Source organism: Panthera uncia (assembly GCF_023721935.1).
Source record: "Panthera uncia isolate 11264 chromosome A3 unlocalized genomic scaffold, Puncia_PCG_1.0 HiC_scaffold_11, whole genome shotgun sequence".
In the NCBI taxonomy this organism is placed as follows: domain Eukaryota; kingdom Metazoa; phylum Chordata; class Mammalia; order Carnivora; family Felidae; genus Panthera; species Panthera uncia.
Window position 1 is genome coordinate 10,659,943 of NW_026057578.1, and position 18,551 is coordinate 10,678,493.

The window sequence follows — 18,551 nt, forward strand, 5'->3', positions numbered from 1 at the left end:
CCTGGTTTGGCTCCTGCATCTGTCGCTTTGGTCGGGTCCCTTCCCACCACCCCCGCCCCAGACACAACAGTAGAGCCCGCTTCACGGGGCTGTCAGGCTGCTGAGATCAGCACGTTCCCCTGGAGGACCGAGAACCAGGACCAGCCCGGGGCAAGCATCCCATAATTAGGACAGCTATCTTCCCTGCTAAATTCAGTCATTTGGGTTACAAAACACACCAACAAATCAGTGCTTTACACAACAGACGCAGGGGCTAGCAGGATGAGCTGGTTTTCATTTCTGAACTATTCAGCATACAGCTGTTCACTCAGTAATGGGCTTTGAGGGCAGGGGTCAGGCCAGGACGTCAACTGAGAGACCAAGTGCCGAATGTGGCCCATGCCGTGGGGCTTCACAAAAAAACACTCCGATTTCAGGCTTCTCTTGGGAAAACGGAGGCTCTGGCAGCACAGGGCTATATTCTCTCGTGGCAGCAATTCTGCCCACGATGGGCATGCCCTCTCCTCTCACTATCCGTAGCTCCCTATTGTATCTCAGTCAGATCCTGACCCACTCACATTACCTGTCTTTCCCTGTTGTCATGCCAATTCACCCTCCTATAATCATAGCAAGATACGCAGAAATGAATTACAGGTGCCTCACGTACCCGAGCAGCCTGGAAACCAGCCAGAAAAACACTCAGAAGTACGAAAATGGTAACTGGTCACTGTAGCAGGTGACAACATCGATCAAAAGCAGCCAACAGACAGGGAGTCCAGGGGTCTCCCTGCAGGAGGTGACTATTCAAGTCGACCTGTAAGGATGGACAAGATGGAAAGGGGGGGGTCCAGGAGGAAGGAGTGACAAGGACAAAGACCCAAGACAAGAACACAGGGCTGTATTCGGAGAACGGCACATGCTCGGTGAACAGCCACATTCGAAAAGGCAGGAGGGGGCCAAGGTTAGGGGGACGGGTTAGAACCATGGTGGAGAGCCGCTGACGGTTTGCAGAGCGAAATAAAAGTCCAAGTTGCGATGTGGGAAGGATCTGACCACATTGGTTCCAGGTGGGAGGCAGTCAGAGAAGCAATTGCAATAATCCAGCAACAAGTTCAGGGGCCCGAACGTGCAGCGACTATAGTAACAGAGAGGTAAACCCTCAGATCCCCAGGAAGTCTTTTAAACCCAGTGTGGCAAAATCAGCCAACCGTGAAGGGGGACGTGTTCCTCGCTCTCTGAAGGAGACATTGCCTCCTAGCCCTGACTCCACAAGGCAGTGAGCTTTCTGCACTTTAAAGTATTCTGAAATCCAATTTTCTAGCTACCCCAAGCATTGAAGAAACAGCTGGCCTGTTGGCAGATATGATTGTGATCACACCTGCACAAACGTGCACAAGACAGCTCTGGTCTACCCAGTTCCAGACATGAACTCCTCCAGGCCCCACCTGGGCAGAGAAGCCTTTTTCCTACATAGTCACCGGCATATTTCTGGTCTATAACCATAAAGCAGAGTCAAGGTTCCCTGACCCTAAGCCACTGCTTGCCCATATTGGCAGGGAGACCAGTAATTTCCCAAGGAACCCATCCACATTCCTTTTTGTTTGCCATTGTGGTAAAATACACATAACATGAAATGTATCACCTTCGCCATTTGCTAAGTGCACAGCGTTAAATACAGTCGCACTGTGGTGCAACCAATCTCCAGAACTCTTTTTATCTTGCAACTCTGAAACTCTGTATCATTAAACAACTCCCTCCAGCCCCTGGTGACCCCTATCTACTTTCTGTCTCTATGAATTTGACTGCTCTAGGGACCTCACCTAAGTGGAATCTACAGTATTTGTCTTTGTATGACTGGCTTATTTCACTTAGCATAAATGTATTCAGGGTTCATCCACGTTGTCGCCTGTGTCATTTCCTTTTTTAAAGGCCAGACAATATTCCCTTGTATGGATAAACCACATTTTGTTTATCCATTCATCAGTGGACACGTGGAATGTGATTGGTGGACATTTGGGTTGCTTCCATCTGTTAGCTATTATAAATGCTGCTGTGAGTACAGGTATACAAATATCTTTTCAAGACCCCGTTTTCAAGTGTTTGGGTATATGCCCAGAAATACAATTGCTGGATCATATGATAATTCTATGTGTAATTTTCTGAGGACCCATCATACCGTTTTTCCATATTGGCTGCACCATTTTATATTCCCACAAATAGTGCACAAGGCTCTCATTTCTCCACGCCTTTGCCAACACTCAACACTTTCTGTTCTTTGATAGAAGCCATCCTAATGGGTGTGAGGTGATACCTCATTGTGATTTTGATTGGCATCTCCTTGTGATTAGTGATGCTGAGCATCTTTTCATATGCTTGTTGGCCATTTGTCATCTCCTTTGGAGGAAGTTCTTTGCTCATCTTTAAATGAGGCTATTCTTTTGTTGTTGAGCTGTAGGAGTTCTTTATGTATGCTGGCTACTAACCCTTTATCAGATATACGATTTGCAAATATTTTCTCTCACTCCCTAGGTGGCCTGACCCCACCATATCCTTAAGGACCACCATCCTCAAGTTACTGATGTCAACCCTTAAATCATACCTATTTCCAAAGTTGCTTTTTCTGAACAGCCTCCTCCTAGACCCAGCCCCCTACCTCATTCTCAGCTTTTCTCCCAGGACAACTGACAAGTGTCTATTCCCCTGAAAAGATCTTACTGCCACCTACTCTGGCTTCAACTAACAATCACAAAATAACCCAAAGTCAAGATACTTCCCATAGGCTGAGGGATCCAGGTTCAGATTTACTCAAGAACAATTTATTATACATATTTTCTTGAAACGGTACATGTAAGTTGGGTGGGGGGGGAGGTAAACTTTTTGTCAACAATTTTAAAAGCGTTAGAATTTTGTGCTAACTTTTTCACAAACTGCAGCATTAAGAAGCTGCAGCATTAAGAGTTTTCCAGAACACGAAAGAAAAAACAATTTATAACTCTGGACATAAACAGGCTGGTTCGGCTAACATTGATTTTTCAGAAAGTCCATAACTTGCAAAAGTTAAGTAAATGTGATTGCTGACCTCAGAGTAAATTAGTGTTGAAAGGTATTATTGGATCCCTACAGTCACTGTGAAATATCTTGGGGATTACGATAAAGAGATGTTAATAAAAATTAATAAAAGGGGGGAAAATGTTGTTAACCAAAAAGTCACACTGTATTTCACAGTAATGTTCCGTCCGCTAAGTATGATAAACTGCCGAGGAATAATTAGGTATAATAATCATATTATTTATGTCTAACTCCTATGTCAAGACCCACTGCCTCATTTATGAATCTTAGGTGGTTTTTCAACTTTAAATTTTTTTCACCAAGTATGATTATTCTCTCCAGTGTTTCACTAAGTACAGTACAAGTTCAACTGTGGTGTGCAAGATGATCTTAGGTAACATAAAAATAGATATTTTGTTTTCATTTAGTAACATTAGAGAGTCTTGTATTATATTCATATTTTGGCTTTTTTTAAATTATGCCAAGTGATTTTGATTTTCCAAGTACTGTAGTGATATAAAGTGTCTGTTTAAAATAAGTCTATTTAACCAAAAAGAGTTAAGTTGGTTTAAAGAAAAGCTTTAAGTCAGTAATAATACAGGTGTTTTACTCTGGCATGGATGTGATAAATAGAGATGACAAATATAGAGACAGAAGGTAGAAAACTAAAGTTTGAAAAATATAGCTCTTACTGGGTATTTTGGTGGGATCTAACAGACAATTTCCTGGGTATTATTTCCCTCTCATTGTATTCCCTTTAAATAGTTTCCTATCATGTCCACAATCTTAGCATGGCAGGCTTTAATGTCTATTTGTTGGGTAACTGAGTGAACAATCAACCAGTAGAAGAAACTTACCGTAAGACCCACAATATCAGTCCTGATTAATTCCAGTGTAGGGACAGTAACAGAACCATCTACATTAAATATTTATTATATGCCAGGCACTTAGACAAAATTTTACACACATCATCTAATTAAATCTCCACAACAACTTTATTCAGTAAGTATTTATTCTCTCCTTCTTAACAAGAGTAAGACAGAAGTTACATCTCTTGCCCAAGTGTATCAAGGGTGGTCTAAACCCTAGGGATATTTGTGGCTTATGTAACAAGATGCCTGAAGATGGATGGTTCCAGGTGCATTCAGTGGCTCACAGAGGTCCGGCATCTATGTGAGTCTCCTGACTTACCTCCTGGTTGCAAGATGGCTGCCTCAGCCCCACACATCACACCCTCGCATGAGTGCTCCAGGAAGGGAGGCTATGGGGGTGGACACCAGCCAACTGTCCTTTCCAGAACAGCTCACTCAAGAAGCGATCTCTTTTCCAGAAGCCCCTAGCACATTTCCCCTTGTATTTCATTGGCCAGAACAGTCACATGGAAGCCCCTAGCTGCAAGGGAAGCTGGAAAAAGGTCAGTATCTAGCACTGAGGTGTGGGTAGTCACAACCTCCTCTTTTTTTTTTATTTTTTTTTATGTTTATTTATTTCTGAGACAGAGAGAGACAGAGCATGAGTGGGTGAGGGGCAGAGAGAGAGGGAGACACAGAATCTGAAGCAGGCTCCAGGCTCTGAGCTGTCAGCACAGAGCCCGACGCGGGGCTCGAACTCACAACCTAAGAGATCACGACCTGAGCCGAAGTTGGATGCTCAACCGACTGAGCCACCCAGGCGCCCCAGTCACAAGCTCTTCTAAGGGTGAGGCACCTTAGATGTTAACAAGAAGAAAGAGGGAAGTTACATTCAAAACAACATGAAGAGAAAGGAAATGTGGTCCCCAGCCTATAAAGTGGTCAGAGTCCAGAAGGCTGGGAAAACAGAGTGTTGTGAATCTCTCTAAAGGCTGGGCTTCTCAGTCTAAGCACAATTGACATTTGGGGAAGGATAATCCTTTGTTTTGTGGGGGGCTGTCCTGTGACTGTAGAATGTTTAGCAGCATGCACGGCATTGCTCCCAGCTGAGGACGAGTGTCCTAGGATGATGCAGGGGGATGCCCACCCTCAATGAAGATACCTGTGCCCCAAACAGGGGACAGAAACAAGGGTGTTCTCGCTGCTTTGGTGGTTGTGAGGGAGACAGAGAACCCTATCAAATGACTGACACTGAATTTACCACCAGCCTGAAGCAAAAGGAAATAAAGAAATGTGCTATACTTCTTTTTTCTGGCATGCCCAGCTCTTATGGGCTAAGATTTATACCTGCTGCAAGGAGACCCCTGACAGATCAAGGTGACACATATACCGAACTCACTGAGCCGATCGGGGGCACCCACTGGGATGACTCAATGCCCCCCAGCCAGGCTGCGTACATCCCTGTGCCCACCCATCCCAGCAGCTCTTCTCGCTCAGGTGACTTGGACCAGGGTCCCAAATCATGAATCCACACACAGTCAGGACGACTGACACAGGCCTGTGTGAGCACAAGTCTCAGCTGTAAATGTTATACTACAGGACTGTATTTATGATGATGTAATTAAGGGGCGCCTGGGTGGCTCAGTCGGTTGAGCGTCCGACTTCGGCTCAGGTCATGATCTCTCAGTTCATGAGTTCAAGCCCCACATCAGGCTCTGTGCTGACAGCTCAGAGACTGGAGCCTGCTTTGGATTCCGTGCCTCCCTCTCTTTCTCTGTGCCCCTCCCCCACTTGCGTTCTGTCTCTTGTCTCTCAAAAAATGAATAAATGCTAAAAAAAAAAAAATGTATAATGATGTAATTGTTCCGTGTGTGTTGGGTGATAGATGAGAGGGGCGTTCTTCCTTTTTGTCAACCATTTGAAAAGTGTTGGAATCTTGTGCTGAAGTTAGGAGGAAACGGTAGCATTAGGAGTCTTCTAGAACAAGAAAGAGAAGACAGTTTATAACTCTGCACGTAAACAGGCTGGCTCAGTAACATTGATTTTTTTTTCAGGAAGTCTATATATAACCTGCAAAAGTTAAGTGAATGTGAATGTTGAATGCAGAGTAAATTATTGTTGACGGGCACAATAATAATTATTAGTAGTATAACTAATAACTAATATAGTTATGATTATACTTTCTTAGGTTGTAGTGCTGGAGAGGGAATGTGAGGAACCTGCCCGCGGAGACTTTCCTGATCTCACCCAGGCATGTTGGGAGTTCTTGGCCAGCCTGAGTCACATGGAACCATTTTATGCAGACCCAGGCATGTCCCTTGTGGAGCTAAGTGCAGCCAGGGTTCACACTGGGGGCTGCTTAGCAAATCTCAAGGTTTCGTTTGGGTCTTCAGAGAAGGGAGGGGGCTGGCAAGGCATCCAGAGGGAACCCAGGAGCAGGCAGGGAGGCACAGCCCAGTCAGGAGCACGGGGCCGGCTGCGTGGACAGACAGCCTGGGGGCCCCATGTTGAGAGGGGCTTGAAGGCTCTGCTCTTGCCATCTCAAAGTTCTTCATGTTTTTTTAACAAGGACCCTGCATTTTGACTTTGCACTGGACCCTGCCAACTACATAGCCAGTCTGGAAGACCTCCCGCCACCAAGGGCAAAGGCCTTCGAGTGGCCAGGTCTGGTTGGCTGGCCTCTGGGTGAGGCCCGGCATATGGTCTGCACGATTAGCTACGGAAAGCAGGGCAGGTGAGTGCCTTGGCTTGCGAGGCAATTGGCCTGGGTTCGTTCTCTGCCTCTGCCACTCGGGAGGCCTGAGACGTTGTCCCTCAGTTTCCTCATTTGAGCGAGAACGGTGATGACGGCATTACGTCATCGGGCTTCTGTGAGGGATACGTGGGACGACACGTTAAAACCACACAGCATCAGGCCTCTCTTATACCAGGAATGCAGGAACTGGAAACGCTTATTGGCATAACCACAGCTGCTAGCGATACACTTCACAAACATATTTCACAAACGACGCTAAAGATACAAGTATCCTCATTTTGCACAAAGCATCTGAGACACACGCGGCAGATGAAATGACTCACCCAAGTCCTAAGTGAGCGGCACAGCCAGGATCCAAAGCCGGGACTCCCAGGCTCAAAGCCAGCCATCTTTCAGCCACGGCTCACTCCCTCTGGGCTCTTATCCTTTCCAATAACTCTGATTCCTGAACGCCAAGACTTGGATCGGGCTGGTGGGTACGGAACAGGTAGAGGAATCGCCAGGCGGTTTGCAGGCAGGGGTGGGTCTCAGCTGAGGCTGTGGCTGTGGCTGCTGCAGATGTGTCCTGGGAGTGTCCGTCCCAACCTGCGTCTGTCACTCAGCTTCCCAACCCGAGAGTCGGCGGAACTCTCGGTTTGTCAATTGCTCATATTCACAAGCCCGCTCTTGCTGTTACCTTTAGTGAAAGGAAATGTTCAACAACCAAAAAACAAATAATCCAGTGAAGAAATGGGCAAAAGACATGAACAGACACTTCTCCAAAGAAGACATCCAGACGGCCAACCCACACATGACAAAATGCTCCACATCCCTCATCATCAGGGAAAGACAAATCAAAACCACAATGAGAGACGACCTGACACCTGTCAGAATGGCTCATTAACAACTGAGGCAACAACAGATGTTGGCGAGGATGCGGAGAAAGAGGATCTCTTTTGCACTATTGGTGGGAATGCAAGCTGGTGCAGCCACTCTGGAAAACAGTATGGAGGTTCCTCAGAAAATTAAAAATAGAACTACCCTACGACCCAGCAATTGCACTACTAGGCATTTATCCTCGGGATACAGGTGTGCTGTTTCAAAGGGGCACGTGCACCCCCATGTTTATAGCAGGACTATCGACAATAGCCAAAGTATGGAAAGAGCCCCAATGTCCATCGATGGATGAATGGATAAAGAAGATGTGGTATATATATATACCATGGAGTATTACTCGGCAATCAAAGGGAATGAAATCTTGCCATTTGCAACTACGTGGATGGAACTGGAGGGTATTAGGCTAAGTGAAATTAGTCAGAGAAAGACAAAAATCATATGACTTCACTCATATGAGGACTTTACGAGACAAAACAGATGAACACAAGGGAAGGGAAGCAAAAATAATATAAAAACAGGGAGGGGGACAAAACATAAAAGACTCTTAAATATGGAGAACAAATAGAGGGTTGCTGGAGGTGTTCTGGGAGGGGGGATGGGCTAAATGGGTAAGGGGCATTAAGGAATCTACTCCTGAAATCATTGTTGCACTATATGCTAACTAACTTGGATGTAAATTTAAAAAAATAAAAAATAAAGGAAATGCTCTCAGATACCACACTGCAGCATGATAAAGTTTACCAAGCACCAGTGGGGTGCCCGGCATGGGGCTGGGCATCAGAAGGAGGGATAGTGGCTGGGAAACCAAGAAACAGGAGGCTGATAGCCCTGCCTCATACAGTTCATCTTCTTCCTGGAAATTCTGATCTATTCAGTCATTCGCTCATTCATTCATCCATTCGGCTTCTTCATTACAAATGTTATTGACCAATTCATGAAAAACATATGCGAATGTCTATGAACCATACAAAAAAGATGCTCAACCTCACTTACAATAAGAAAAATGTAAATGAAAACCACACTCTTAACCCACCTCTCCCTATCAGATTCGCTAAAGTCCAAAGATCTGAAAAAACATATGTTTTTGACCAAGTTTGGGGGAAGCCAGCTCTCTTGATCATTGTAGGTGGTGATGCGCCTGGGCGGCTGGGCAGCTCAGTCAGCTAAGCATCTGACTTCAGCTTAGGTCATGATCTCACGGTTCGTGAGTTCGAGCCCCACATTGGCTTCTCTGCTGTCAGTGCAGAGCTCACTTCAGATCCTCTGTCCCCCTCTCTCTCTGCCCCTCCCCTGCTCGCTCTCTCTCTCAAAAATAAATAAAACATTTTAAAAAACAAAAGCAAAACAAAACCCCAAAATGTTATAACCTTATGGAAGGACACTGACCATATCTACAAAATTACATATCACTTACTCTTTGATTTCAGAATCTATCCCCAAGATACACTGGCAAAAGCAAGAGAAGACATATGCCCTGCAGTACTATTTACAGGAGCAAAAATCTAGAAGCAACCCAATGTTCATCAAAAGGAGAATGATAAATAAAAAATGGAGCTGTCACACAATGGAATTCTATACAGCAGTAAAGAGAATGAGGAGTATCTCTACCTGCTGCCGTGGAGTGAGCTCTACGATATACGGTTGAGTGAAAGAAGCAAGAAAAAGACCACGTATAAAACGCTATCAATCTAAGGACACAAATATATATGCATTTGGCTATATGTTTATGGTTGATAATACACATATTTGATCATGTTTTTAAAAGATCATGTTTATAAGCCATAAATAGACTTTAAAGATTATAAAGGGGGCGGGGGTGGGGGCGGGGGTGCCTGGGTGACTCAGTCAGTTGAACGTCCGACTTCTGTTCAGGTCATGATCTCATGGTTTGTGAGTTCGAGCCCTGCCTTGGGCTCTCGAATATCAGCCCAGAGCCCGCTTTGAATCCTGTGTTCCTCTCTCTCTCTGCCCCTCCCCTGCTTATGCTCTTTCTCTCTCAAAAATGAATAATCATTTTTCTTTAAAAAAAATATTACAATGGAACGATAGAATAGAGAGGAGATAGCAGGAATAAATGCTAGACCCAGTTTGGGGAAACATTTGACTTTCCCAGGGGTGCTGTAACAAATTTCCACGAGTGTATAGGGGCTTAAAACACAAATGTTTCTCTTACAATTCTGGAGGCTAAAAGTCCAAAATGGGTCTCACTGGGTAAAATTAAGGTACTAACAGGGCTGTGTTCCTCCTGGAGGCTCCAGGGCAGATGGGCTCCTAGACTTTGCCAGCCTCTGGAGGCTGCCTGTATCCCCTGACTGGCAGCCCGATCTCCATCTTCGAAGCCAGCAATGCGGCACCCTGTCTCCTCTCTGAGCTTTGCTTGTATGATCACATTTCCTCTCTGACACTCCTGCCTCCCTCTTATAAGGACCCCTATGGTCCCGTTGGGCCCACCTGTTTTATCAAGGTGCTATTTGAAATTGGATCATCACTTCACGCGGTTACATGAATATCGTCTCTCTCTCCCCAAGCCCTATCTAGAATATGGGTTCTGTGTGGGCAGGGACAGGCGTGCCTTATTCAGTTTTATATTCCCAGTGTCTGGTACATAGATGATCGATCGATGGATAGATACAGATAGATATGTATACAAGGACTAATAATGATAATAAGTTACCCTCCAGAGTGACACCCAGGGGAAGTATTTCCCACAAGCTACAAAAGCTTCAGCCTCTACCCTGAATCACTAGTTCTCAAATGGGCACAAGTTTGCTCTCCGGGGAATTTTCATCATTATTTTTATCGGAGTGGTTTTTGTTGGTCACGGCTTTTGGGACGGGTGCCTCCGTCATCTAGCGGCTAGAGGCCAGGGATGCTGCTAAACACCCTCCAATGCACAGGACAGACACCCCCCCCCCCCAATGACAAGAATGATCCTGCCCCAAATGCCAAGAGTGCCAGGCTGAGAAACCCTGCCTAGAAACACAACATAGTCAAATTGAAAGAAACATCTCATCTCGAGTACAAGTTCCTCCTTTGACTAATGGGCAAACCGAGGCCCAGAAAAGGCAGCAACTTGTCCGAAGGTATGGAATAAGGAGGAGGCAGACCGGGCCGCTGAGAGACAGGACCCCATGGCAGGAAATGAGAATGTATTGAAAGCTGCCAAGCGGAGAAAACGAGGGCCTCTTTCCCCCAAAATAACGAACAGGGTTCTGACTTGTTATCAGAGCTGGAGACCGGCAGCAGGCAGCGGTGGCTGGCTGAGAACCGCCCCTAACCCTGGCACTTCCCACAGTGTGCTGTACTCGGTACTGGATGCCAAATCACAGCAATTAGCCGCGTCACGCCCACTAGCCAACTTCACGCTGGGCTGGTGGCCCAGACTGCTAAAGAGACATGCCCTCTGCAGCTCAGTGCCTTGGCAACCATGGGCAATGTTCTTGCTGTCCATGGAGCTGGGACCACAGGGCTCTGGCCATGGGTGGGCGGCGGGGGGCGGGGGGGGGGGGGGTCTCCTCCCTGCTACTGAATGGCCCGTGGGCCCCCAAACAAAGAAGGGAGGATTACAGTTTCCCCTCACTCTTCCTGCAGCTTTGTAAGGAGCACACAGCCCTGCCCACCACCCTGCCGTCCTCCCTCACCCCCAGAGAGGTGCTCCTTATGGCTAGAGTGAGGGAGAAACCAAGGTTGAGAACCAGTTACTGTCTGAAGCATTTATCAAGCTGGGATCCAGATCTTGTCTGTAGACCCCCAGGAAAAGCTGGGTATCTTGCATACTGACGGGTAACAACACTGCTACCGACACCTGGAGTCTTAAAAAGTTTGTGGATTTTTTCATCAGAAAAATCAGTGGATTCATTGGGCTGAAAACACCTGTCGCTCCCAGGTCCTCATGGTGACCAGTAACACATTTTGTATCTAGACTTGGAATTTTTGAGTCAACAATGGAAGCATGCACTGGCAGCTGAGATTAAAACAACCAATTCTGTCCAAGATTCTGCCATTTGCAAAGCACTCCCACAGCCTGAACCACATTGAATCATCACAACCATCCAGAGAGGGAGTTTGAGCTGCATTTAACAGATGAGTATCTGGACTCAGAGGACGCCATGACTTGTCCAAAGTCGCATACCTGCTTACTGGGAGATTTGAAGTTCAAATTCAGGCCTTGTAATTCTCTGTCTTCTCTCCACCACGCACATACTGGGGGGAATGTTGGTGGCCAATTAAAGTCAAGTCCTCTGGGTCACCCCTCTGCCCACTGTGATGTCCCCAAAACTCTTTCGCAAAGCCCTGGGGCTCCAAACAAGAGTTTGAAGGCCACTCCCCTCTGCATCACTGTCCCAGCTTCTCCATGCCCTTGGAGGCTGATGTGCTCCTGTCCCCATCTTCTCATTGGGCTGACCAAGGGGGAGCCTCAGCAAGATCAGAGTGAGGAGGGCAGCAGAATTACATCAGGCTGCCTGGGTCCCTCACTGGAGGATCACAGCTCTCTCTGTTCCCACAGTGCTCTCCCTCTGGATTCAGTAACTGCCCTCTCCTCTCATCGCTTCTGACCTAAGGGTAACAACAGCTAATCAAAATACACATATCACATGATGACAAAAAGCTAAGGAGAAACGGAACACAGGATAGAAGATGGAGAGGTCTGGAGTTGGGGTGGAGTTGTCAGAATTTTCAATTGGGAGACCAGGAAAGACTTCACCAAGAACGTGACATTTGAGCAAAGACCTGAGCGAACGACCAAGCCACGTGGATATCTTAGGGAAGAACTTTCCAGATGCCTGGTGTTTTGGAGCAGGAGTGGCTGGAGCAGACACGCAAGGGGTGGTCCAGGGCACGAGGGGGTATCGATGGACCCGGCTGAGGGACTGGATGTGGGGGAGCGTGAGCTGGGCAGGAGCCAAAGAGAATGGGGTGAGGGTAATGATGCCTCAGCACAGGGAGTCCCTCACTAGCAGAAAAAGAACACCAGGGACATGCAACATGGACACAGCACTGGAGACTCGGCTCTAAGCCCTTCAAGAAGCCACTGCTGAGTGGGCGGGGCATACTTAGCCCTGGACAACACTTTCCCAGAGCTGCCCACGCCGCTCTTAAGCCCTCACCTGTGCCACTTTTCCACCCTTCCTTTATCGTGATCTGTCATTACATACGGATTCGTTTACTTGTTTAATATTTGAAGTGCAGGAAGACAGAGACCTTATTTGTCATGGCCAAAGCCATATCCCCACAATCCAGCAGACTTGGCACATAGCAGGTGACCAGTAAGTGTTTGTTCAAAGATGGATGGGTGGGTCAATGGCCATGCTAACTACTCCTAGTGGCGACGGCTAACTTTTCTTCTCCAGAAGACCTTTCATTCCAGCCCAGAACCACAAGAACCACAGCTTTACCACTGAGAAGAAAGTATATCTTTTAAGCACTCAAGGTCCACAAATCAACAAACCATTTGGCACACGGGAGGCGCCTATTAGATACACACAGACTTGACCAGGGATGGAACCTGGAAGGCCCGATTCGGCCCCGGACCTATCCCACAATTCCCAAGTGCCACAGTGACCTATCTTAAATATGAGTATTTATATTCTGGTTGCCTTCTCTGCACACCCTTCCCATGGAGATTCTGCCCCAGTAAGTCAGAGGGATCCCCATTATGGGGAAGAGAATAAAAAGTGTTTCCATAGAAAGGAGAAATTGATAAGCTTCCTTTGTTTTTATTTTTTTTTTTCTTACTTCAAAAGGAAGCTCTTGAAAATAAATGGGAGGCCCCAAGGGAAGCGAGGTATAAAATGTATTCCATGATAATGTTATGGAAAGAGAACAAAGAAATTGCCAGAGACGGCCATCCTGGGGCAGCTGGAGGAAATTCGACTAGCCTGGGAGTCTGAAGTGACCAGACCTGGAAGAAGCAAGAACACAATCCAAGTCGGCATCAAGAGAGCCCAGGAAGTCAAGTCCACCCCTGCAGACTGGCCGCTGCCAGTGAGGTGAGCTCGTGAGCTGTACAGAGCCAGCCCAGGGCCTTCCACTGGCAGTCGCTCAGAGGTCCCCAAGGACCCTGTCGAGTGCTAACTGAGCTGCTGCAGGTCAACCTTCTTGTCAACAGTCAGAGACATTTCTCCATTCCACCCCCATCCCACCCTCTTGATGTCCAGAAGGTCACTGGTGGTCCTATGGGAACAAAAGTCCCAGCACCTGGACCCCCCTGAGACTGGACAGTGAATGGTCAAACCCAGGGCAAGAGTTACACGAGGCCTCTACCTCTGTGAGCCTGCTTCCTCTTCTGTAAAGTGGAGAGAGTGGTACTTGACCACTACAAGCCAACAGCTGGCAGACGGAGAGAAGTGGGCCCTTCCTGCCTGTGAAGTGCCCTCGGTAGCTCAGGGGAGGGGGTGGGGAAGACGAGAGCCAGCCTGGCCCAAAGCAGAAATGGCTCCCTCAGGAGCTTGCCTCCAAGGAGCTGGGAGAGTAAGCCAGGCCACCCATTCCAGAAGTGCTCTCTTTGAAGAAGAGACAGGGGGATCAAGGCAACAAGCATTCATTCATCCAGCCATCCAGTCATTCGCTCTACAAATATTTATTGAGCATTTCCCATGTGCCAAGTGCACTGTGTGAGACCCTGGGAACAAAGCTCTGAACAAGACAGCGTAGAGTTCAGTTCACTTGTCAGAGGCAGACAAGTACTTAAAGATACAAATTTAACTACAGTTGTAAAAAGTGCTGCAAGGAAAAACTAGAGATTGCTTTTGTCAAGAACTACGAGGAGTCTGAGATTTACCCTACTTGGCAGCCAGCAAGTTAGCTTACCAGTTTTATGACTGCTGGCAGAAGACACGAGACCCCTGGGTCAGAGATAAGAGACCGTTCACAACACAGCAGTAACAAGAGTATCAGCATTTTCCTGCTCCAGTCCCCCAAGTTCTAGTTCCCACACAGCAGTGCAAAGACATGCAATGAGTTACCTTATAGGATAGGAACTCTGAGCTTAGGAAACCCAAATCCGTGTGTGTGCATGTGTGCGTGCGTGCGTGTGTGTGTGTGTGTGTGTGTGCAGTAAATACACATAACATACATTTTATCGTCTTAGCCATTTCTAAGTATACAATTCTGTAGGGTTAAGTAGTTTCTCATTGTTGTTCAAGAGATTTCCAGAGCTTTTCCTTCTTTCGAAACTGAAACACCATACCCATTAAACAACAATTCCCCATTTGCCCTTCCCCCACCCTCTGGTGACTATCCTTCTACTTCCGTCTCTCTAAATGGGACTACCCTAGAGACCTCCTAGAAGTGGGACCATACATTATCTTTTTTTGTGACTGGCTTGTTTCACGTAGCATAACATCTTCAAGGTTCGTGCATGTTGTGGCCGGTGTCAGAATGTCCTTCCTTTTTTGGTCTGAATGATATTCGGAAACTCGAACCTTTCATAATGGACAGGAAACATGTCTACCCTCTGCTCTGGAGAAAGATACTATCTCTATCTTCCAGAGCTATTCACTGCACAAACAACATCTAAAATAGAGTCTGGGAGGAAGGCAGTTAGCGCCTCTCCTTCCAAGATGTGCAGAAATGCAAAACCCCCCCTCGAGGATTGTCTCCAAACAACTATCAATCCAAACAGATTCTGCCCTCCACCTCCTCGTTGATGCTGGGTATGGACGAGCTGCTAAACACAGTGCTTCAAACGCCAATGGTCTGTGCCCTCACGCAGTTCACAACTAGTCGTAAGTCATACCTCCAGACAGAAGACTCCAGCACAGGGAAGCGGTACATCTTTGCTGTGGAGGATATGGGATTTTTGTTTCACTTACATCCAGCAAGTTCACTCCTAGGAATTCAATAAAAACGAGTGCGCATGTTCACAAAAAGACTCACACATGAATGTTCGCAGCAGCTTTAGTCACGTCGCCCATAACTGGAAACAATCCAAGTGCCCATCAACAGACGGATGGAAAAGCAAAACGGGGTGTGTCTGTACAATGGGACACTACTCAGCAGGAGTAGGGAACGAACTGACATTTGCAACAACATGGCTGCTCAACACCAAACTCTATGCTAAGCAAAGGAAGGCAGGCTCAAAAGGGTCCCTTCCGTATGGTTCCATTCCCGTGAAATTCCAGAGGACACAAAGCTTATCTATGGGACGGCAGGGCTTGCCTGGAAAGGGGCCTGAGGGAACTTTCTGGGGTAATGGAGAGGTTCTATTCTGTGATACGTATGTGAGTTATTACACAGGTGCATTCATTTGTCAAAATGGATCAAACCACCCACTTAAGATCTGGGCATTTCACTATATATAAACTATACATTAATACTTTTAAGTAGTTTTTATAAAGAATAGGGGCTTTGGAATCAAGCAGACCAACCCCTAGACTTTTCAACCATGTGACCCAATGGATTCTCCTTTGTATTTAAGGCCATTTGAGAAGATTCCTGAAGAACCCCAGCCTCTCATCTGTGCATGGCTAGCACCTTGCACAGAGCATGGCCTGGACCCAGCACTTAGCAAAATGGCATCAAATGCACCAATAAATGGGTGGCTAGATGGATGGCCTCGAAGCCTTTTTTTGTTTTTTTTTTAATGTTTTTATTTTTGGGAGAGAGAGAGAGACAGAGCATGAACAGGGGAGGGGCAGAGAGAGAGGGAGACACAGAATCAGAAGCAGGCTCCAGGCTCCAAGCTGTCGGCACAGAGCCCATCATGGGGCTCGAACTCATGAACCGTGAGATCATGACCTGAGGCCAAAGTCGGACGCTCAACTAACTGAGTCACCCGGGTGCCCCTGAAGTGTTTTTTTTTTTTAAACGTTTATTTATTTTTGAGACAGAGAGAGACAGAGCATGAACGGGGGAGGGGCAGAGAGAGAGGGAGACACAGAATTGGAAGCAGGATCCAGGCTCTGAGCTGTCAGCCCAGAGCCCGACGCGGGGCTCGAACTCACAGACTGCGAGATCGTGACCTGAGCTGAAGTCAGACGCTCAACCGACTGAGCCACCCAGGCGCCCCCCCTGAAGTGTTTTTAAGAGTGGACTTTGTTCCCCCAAATCAAATCCTCCCTGAAGCAAATGAAGGTGACTCTGCAGATGTTTACTTTTTCATTGCTTCCTGAAAACTGTTTCCTTGTTTAAGGACCGTTTGAAGTCCCCCCCAAATCCACCTTGGCTAGGTTTATTCCTTCAACCCAAACAGAGTTGTGGAGCTCTCTTGTGGGCCAGGTGCTTGAGAGAGAACGGTGAATAAGACAGATGTAGTCCTGCCCCCATGAAGCTTGCATTCTGCTGGAAGAGATAATAAAAACGAAAGTTAAACTCTGATAGGGACCATTTCAGGCACTGATCAGAGCTCTGAGAAGAAGAACATGGAAGATGTGAGAGAATGTGATGGGGGGGGGGGGCTTCAGATGGAGGCATCAGGGGCGGCCTCTCTGAGGAGGGAGCATCTGAGCTGAGACCAGATTGGGAGGAGCAGGCTTCATAAAGAGCTGGCAGAAAAGCATGCCAGGTGGTCAGTCGGGGGGGGGGGGTGTCCCCTGGGAGCTCAGCCTTCTGAGACCCTGGAGAGGCAGAGGCTGATACAAGGCAAAAGGGCTGGGGCCGGAGCTGTTCCCTGTGCTCTGCCACTCATTTGCTGTGCAAACCCCACACATGTCTCACCCTCTCTGAGCTCCAGGAGCACTTGACAGGACACTTGCAAAGCACAGGCTGCACTCTCTTAAGGTTTTGAGTCCCAAAGGGCAGAAGACCGAGGGACCGAGTCCACCAAGGCAGTGCCCTTTGCGACACAGTGGATAGAGCTGAGACTCCAAAGCTCTGACAGCTTTGCTGCTACAAAATGAAGATGTTCTCCTATCTCCCGTCCCTGTCTGCGGGAACAAAACAGGGTGGCAAAAACCCAGAGGGCTCCGCTTAGCTGTCAGCAGCCCTCCGACCGGCTGCAGCCTTGGAAATAAATGGTCCCGTCAGCTGCTGAGGAGGGTGAGCTCAGGATTTCAGAGGAAAATGAAATAAGAGGGAACGCAGCCCAGAAGCAATGCAAAGTAACGACAAGAGTACTAAAATCTTCCACTGCAGCAAGACGGATGGATGCTCAACGGGGCGCTGACCTCAGACGTGGGGACACGGGAAATGAGCTCATGCCCAAAGGCTGGATGGTGGTCCCTGTGCCTGCAGGATCCATGGGCCGTCTAAGGGGACCGGGCCCGGGCTGGTGGGGCCACTGCTTTCTTGCCTCCCCCCTCCCCACCCTATGCTCCCCTTGCCAAAGGCTTTCGCCCCTGCGTGTCTCCGGATCTAACAGCCTGCAATAACAGGCTTGCGGGCTGGCTAACTTCAACCCTGTGCCAAGGAAAGAACGCGCCCCACCTGACAGGAGGGAGACAGGAGGGAGACCACCTCAGAGAAAACAATAATGAGCCCATCATCTACCTGTGCCTCCAACTGTGCCAAAATGAAGGGGACATTCTGGCTACGTCACAATCACAAGCTTCAGGTTTCCTGGCCGTGCAATCCTGAGCAAGTAACTAACCCGGGTCTCTGTTCCCTTGTCTCGAAAATGGGGAAAATAATACTGCCTGCAAAGCGGGGGTGGGGGGGGGGCGCCTGGGGGGGCTCGGTTGGTCAAGCATCCGACTCTTGATTTCAGCTCAGGTCATGATCTCACAGTTTGTGAGTTTGAGCCCTGTGTCAGGCTCCGCGTCGACAGCACAAAGCCTGCTTGGGATTCTTTCCCTCTCCCTCTGCCCCTTCCCACTCTCTCTTTTTCTCAAAAATAATAAACATTAAAAAAAAAACAACAACAAAACCCTGATCAAGTGTTGTTCTCCTGGCTCTGTGCTGACAGTGCGGATCGTGCCTGGGATCCTCTCTCCTCCTCTCTCTCTGCCCCTCCCTCACTCGTGCTCACTCTCTCCTTCTCTCTCAAAAATAAATAAACTTAAAAATTTAAAAAACAATACTGCCCACAGACGATGAAAAGTAAATGTAAAAATCTGAGAACAGTGTGCTCTCAGTAACCTCATTTTAATGCTTTTATTGTTTTA